The sequence below is a fragment of the Macaca mulatta genome, chromosome 4 (genome assembly GCF_049350105.2).
Source record: "Macaca mulatta isolate MMU2019108-1 chromosome 4, T2T-MMU8v2.0, whole genome shotgun sequence".
Classification (NCBI taxonomy): Eukaryota; Metazoa; Chordata; class Mammalia; order Primates; family Cercopithecidae; genus Macaca; species Macaca mulatta.
This window is the reverse complement of record NC_133409.1, coordinates 41,410,944-41,416,943: the sequence shown is the minus strand read 5'-3', so window position 1 is coordinate 41,416,943 and position 6,000 is coordinate 41,410,944.

Below are 6,000 nucleotides of genomic sequence, written 5' to 3'. Positions count from 1 at the left end.
GCCATTCTCCTGCCTCAGCCTCCCGAGTAGCTGGGACTACAGGCGCCCGCCACTTCGCCCGGCTAATTTTTTGTATTTTTAGTAGAGACGGGGTTTCACCGTGTTAGCCAGGATGGTCTCGATCTCCTGACCTCGTGATTCGCCCGTCTCGGCCTCCCAAAGTGCTGGGATTACAGGCTTGAGCCACCGCGCCCGGCCTCCACCTCAGCTTTCTGAATAGCTGGGACTACATGCATGTGCCAGCATGCCTGGCTATTTAAAAAAAAATTATTTTGGCCGGGTGCGGTGGCTCAAGCCTGTAATCCCAGCACTTTGGGAGGCCGAGACGGGTGGATCACGAGGTCAGGAGATCGAGACCATCCTGGCTAACACACTGAAACCCTGTCTCTACTAAAAAATACAAAAAACTAGCCGGGCGAGGTGGCGGGCGCCTGTAGTCCCAGCTACTCAGGAGGCTGAGGCGGGAGAATGGCGTAAACCCGGGAGGCGGAGCTTGCAGTGAGCTGAGATCCGGCCACTGCACTCCAGCCTGGGCAACAGAGCGAGACTCCGTCTCAAAAAAAAAAAAAAAAAAAAAAAATTATTTTGTAGACACAGGATCTTGTTATATCTTCCAGGCTGACCTTCAACCCCCAGTCTCAAGTGATCCTCCTGCCTCAACCTCCCAAAGTGCTGTGATTACATATATAAGCCACTGCACCTGCCCCCAACTTAGATTTCATATAAACAAAGTTACTCTGCTTTTCTGTCCTATCCAATAGTGTTGCAACCAACAAATCCCTTTCACAGCTTTTCACTAGGTACTTAAAACAGGACTCCTCTTTAGACATAAGTGGGGGGGAAAACACACACACACACACACACACACACACACATAATTCAAGCTGGGCGCAGTGGCTCACACCTGTAATCCCAACACTTTGGGAGGCAGAGGCAGGTGGATCACCTGAGGTCGGGAGTTCGAGACCAGCCTAGTCAACATGGTGAAACCTGTCTCTACTAAAAATACAAAAAAATTAGCCAGATGTGGTGGCAGGCGCCTGTAATTCCAGCTACTCAGGAAGCTGAGGCAGGAGAAGTGCTTGAACCTGGGAGGCAGAGGTTGCAGTGAGCTGAGATCATGCCAATGCAATCCAGCCTCGGTGACAAGAGCGAGACTCCATCTCAAACAACAACAACAACAACAAAACTCATCAATTCATGCCCAGGAAAAAATGTTAACCCCCAAAGTTCAAATTCTTGTCAAGTTTCAGCAGATTTTCAACACTAGAAACCGATGACTTTGCATTTCTGTAGAAGTTTCAGTGTTGACCAAGACACAGGTTTCTCATTAAACTTTAATAGTTCTCAAAATTCTGTGGCAGATTTTTTTGCCAAGTTGTTTCCAGTTATTTGCTATTTTAAGACGGGGTCTTGCTCTGTCACCCAGGATGGAGTGCAGTGGCACAGTAATGGCTCACTGCAGCTTTGACTTCCCTGGGCTCAAGCGATTCTCCTGCCTCGGCCTCCCGAGGAGCTGGGACTACAAGCGTGTGCTACCATACCTGACTCATTTTTGTGTGTGTGTTTTATGTAGAGATGGGGTCTAGCTATGTTGCCCGGGATGGCTTTAAATTCCTGGGCTCAAGTGATCCGCCTGCCTTGGCTTCCCAAAATGCTGGGATTACAGGTGTTAGCCACCATGCCGAACCTAAGTTGTTTCTATTTAAAAGGACTGATTTTAAAAACTAGTAACTTAAAACTGACACACATACAAACACGCACACACAAACACATTGTGTGGTGTGTGGTCTACAAAATAGTCTCCTTTCCTTCTGAAGGTTTTATGGTGCATTTTTATCATTAACCAGTCTTTTACTATCAAGCTTAAATGGCCTACTGAGACAAACAGTTCTGAGGCCATTCTCCCACCACTGATTAAGACTGGGGGCAGGTATAAGGGATACTATTCATTTAGCCTGTTGAGCTTTCTGGGCAGACTCAGTGACTTTGCCAGCTCTGGCAGGCTTCTTGTGCACTGCTTTGATGATACCCACAGCAACTGTGTGTTTCACTTCATGAACAGCAAAACAACTCGGAGAAGAAGTCAGAGAAGCTGTTAGCACACGTGAGCCTGCTAGGAACCACATCAATGGTGGCAGCATTAGCTGAGTTCAAGAATTTGGGGCCATCTGCCAGCTTCCTCCCGGAACAGCAATCAGTCTCCTTCAAGCTCAGCAAACCTGAGATTGCGCCACAGCACTCCAGCCTGGGTGACAGAGCGAGACTCTGTCTCAAAAAAAAAAAAAAAAAAAAAAAAAAAAAAAAAAAAATGGTGTTTACTGTAGATTTTTGTAAATAGCCTTTATCAGATAAAGGAAATTATTTTCTAGTACCAGTCTCCTAAGAGTTTCTATGATGAATTGATGGTGTATTATTCTAAGAGCCTGGAAGACACAGGCCTTGAACTCATAAAGATCTATGAAAATAAAACAGAGGTCTGTGTAAGTATGTGAAAGAAGGTACCTTTTTACTTTGTCCTTAGTTGAAAATGGAATAGACTATAGATCACAAAATATCTATTCTTTTTTTAGAGACAGGGTCTCACGCTGTTGCCTAGGCTGGAGTGCAGTGGTGCAATCATAGCTCACTGCATCCTTAACCTCCTGGGCTGTAGCTAGGACTACCAGTGTGCACCACTGCACCCAGCTTATCTGTAAATGTTTTGTAGAGGTGGGGTCTTGCTATGCTGCCCAGGTTCAAAATACCTATTTAAACTGAACAAGTTGAGCAAAAGAGACTCTAGGTACCAGTTATCTGTTTTCCTATTATAAAAGTGACATTAAAAAGAACATAGTGTTTTTTAAAGCCTTCAAGCTACAATATCTTGATAGGATTTTGGTTGTTTTTGTCCTGATACTAATTTCTAGTAATGAGAATGGTTAAAGGAAATGAGAAAGCTAACCATAGCCAAAATAAATAAATAAATAAACAACACTACCATGTCTCCAAATCTCCAGAAGGTGGAGGCAGTGAGCCACTGAGATTTCAGACCAACGGGTTTTTCTGCCTTCAAAGGCCAGTAACCAAGCTGAATCGTGCGGAGAAGTTGGCCTATCTAGCCATTTTATCCTCTTTCAATTATTTAATGTGTAGCACTCCCAGGCAGAAATAGTCCTTCCTAAAGCAGTGGAAGGGTGCTTCTTCCCTGGTTTTGATCTCACTGGTCTACAATGCTTGGATAGGGCCACTCAATCCATGTAAATATAAAAATATCTGCCAGGCACGGTAGTTTACACCTGTAATCCCAGCACTTTGGGAGGCTGAGGCCAGCGGATCACGACGTCAGGAGTTTTAGACCAGCCTGGCCAACATCGTGAAACCCCGTCTCTACTAAAAATACAAAAATTAGCCGGGTGTGGTGGTGCACGCCTGTAGTCCCAGCTACTCAGGAGGCTGAGGCAGAAGAATCACTTGAACCTGGGAGGTGGAGGTTGCAGTCAGCCAAGATCATGCCACTGCACTCCAACCTGGGCGACAAAGTGAGACTCCATCTCCAAAATAAATAAATAAATAGATAGATAAATAAAAATAACTGGAAGGGCTCTTCACTTTGGACGAATGGCAACAGGATTCATTTGAAACAATTAACCTCACACCATTGAATGAACGAGTAAACATGTAAATGCACTGCTATACAATTGCCTCAGTCTGCTCAGGCTGCCATTACAGAATGCTATGGACTGGGTGGTTTAAATAATAGAAATTTATTTTCTCACAGTTCTGGAGGCTGGGAAGGCCAAGATCAAGGTGCCAACTGATTCAGTTCCTGATGAGGGCTCTCTTCCGGACTTGCAGATTGCCCCCTTCTCACTGTGTGCTCACATGTCAGAGAGTGAAAGAGAGCAAGCTCTCCGTGTTGTTTCTTATAAGGATACCAATCCCATCATTAGTGTCACACCCTCATGACCCCACCTAACCCTAATTACCTCTCAAAGGCCCCATCTCAAAATACCCTCACATCAGGGTTTGGGGTTTCAACTTATGAATTTGGAGAGGGGAGCATAAGTGTTCAGTCTGTAAAACAACATCTAACTGCAAAGATGTATAGTGGGTTGCTCAGGAAGGAGCTGGCAAAGCTCTTAGCTGTAATCAAGAGAATTGATGTATTTCTGGTCCTGTGGGGATTCTTTTCTTCCCTGATTCTCTGCTGTGCATCTGAGCCTTTTTCTGTCTTCTGCCATCTGTCCTGAACCTGGAGAATTCCTTTATCAAGTTTCTTATCCCTTATAACAAAAAGTTTTTAATCTTCTGTCTACCTACTCTCAGATATCACTTTAAAGTAGAATTTTAATCACACTGTGGCTAAGTGGGTTTACTTATTCCAGAAACTTTGCAAAATCCAAACCACCTACTTTTCTTGTTTTTCTTGGTCAATAACTTTTATAGCTTTTGTTATGGCTCGTTTTTCACTGGATATCGAAGTCCACATAATCGTAATCCTTGGTCATGACTCTTTTTTTTTTTTTTTTCCAGATGGAGTCTCACTGTATGGCCTAGGCTGGAGTGCAGTGACATGATCTCAGCTTCACTGCAACCTCTGCCTCCTAGCTTCAAGTGATTTTCCTGCCTCAGCCTCCCAAGTAGCTAGGATTACAGTTGTGTGCCACCACCCTCAGCTAATTTTTGTATTTTTAGTAGAGATGGGGGTTTCACCATGTTGGCCAGGCTGGTCTCGAACTCCTGGCCTCAGTTGATCTGCTTGCCTCGGCCTCCCAAAGTGCTGGAATTGCAGGTGTGAGCCACTGCACCCGGCCAACTCACTTTTATCATTGGCTTATGAATGCCCATTTCTTCCCCTCTCTCTCTCCTCATCTTTGTATTATTATTATATAATAAGCAACCATGAATCCATCTCTCATTATAAACACTAAGAGTTTGACAGTATCTTACATTTACTCATGTTCTTTCTTCTTCTCTTGCCTTCCTGAGGTACCAGAATCCAAAGACCAGCATCCATCAATCTGTTGCTTTCTTTCTATGCAGTTTCTTCACTCAACTATATGAATTTCTAAAAAATGTACTTTTCCATTTTATGAAAAGGATAGCAGGTTTTATGTAAGTATGTTGAGACTTTTTAAAGTTCATATTGATAAGATTCATCCATATTGTTGCATGTTGCTATATTTCATTCATTTTGGTTGCTTTTTTCAAGGCTGCAGTGAGCTGTGATAGTGCACACCACTTCAGCCTGGGTGACAGAGTGAGACCCTGTCTCTAAAAAATAAATTTAAAAAATTCCCTGTGTATGTTTTATATGTTTTGCTAGAATTTTTTTCTAGGCTCCTGACAGTCTCTGAAGTATTACAAATGATGTCTTCTTTCTAATTTCAATCTTTACGTGTTTGTTGCTGGTGTTCGGAAATGCAACTGTCTTGCTAATTTGCTAACCTTTCCTATTTCGAATACATCACCTGTAAATTATTTTTTTTTTTTGGTAGGGGAGGGGAGTAGGGGTAGGATGGGGTCTTGCTCTGTTTCCAAGACGGGAGTGCAGTGGCACCATTATAGCTCATTGTAGCCTCAAACTCCTGGGCTCAAGAGATCCTCCTACCTCAACCTCCCCAGTAGTTGGGACTATAGGCACGAGCCATTGCATTTGGTTAATTTTTAAATATTTTGTAGAGATGAGGTCTTGCTATGTTCCCCAGGTTTGTCTCAAACTCCAGGACTCAAGTGATCCTCCTTGATCTGCTTGGATCCACCTCCAGGTCTCAAGTGATACTCTCAAAGTATTAGGATTACAGGAGTGAGCCACCATACCTGGCCTATAAATTATTTTATTTGTTCTGTGTAAATAATAATGCCATCTATAAATAAAAATGGTTTATCTTTATGATTCTAATTTTTTATTGCTATTGTGGAGCGGTAAGAGTGAACATCTTGTTTCATTCTTGCTTTAAAGAAAATATTTCTGGTGTTTTCCCATACAGAATGATGTTTGCTTAAAGGCTTTTTATA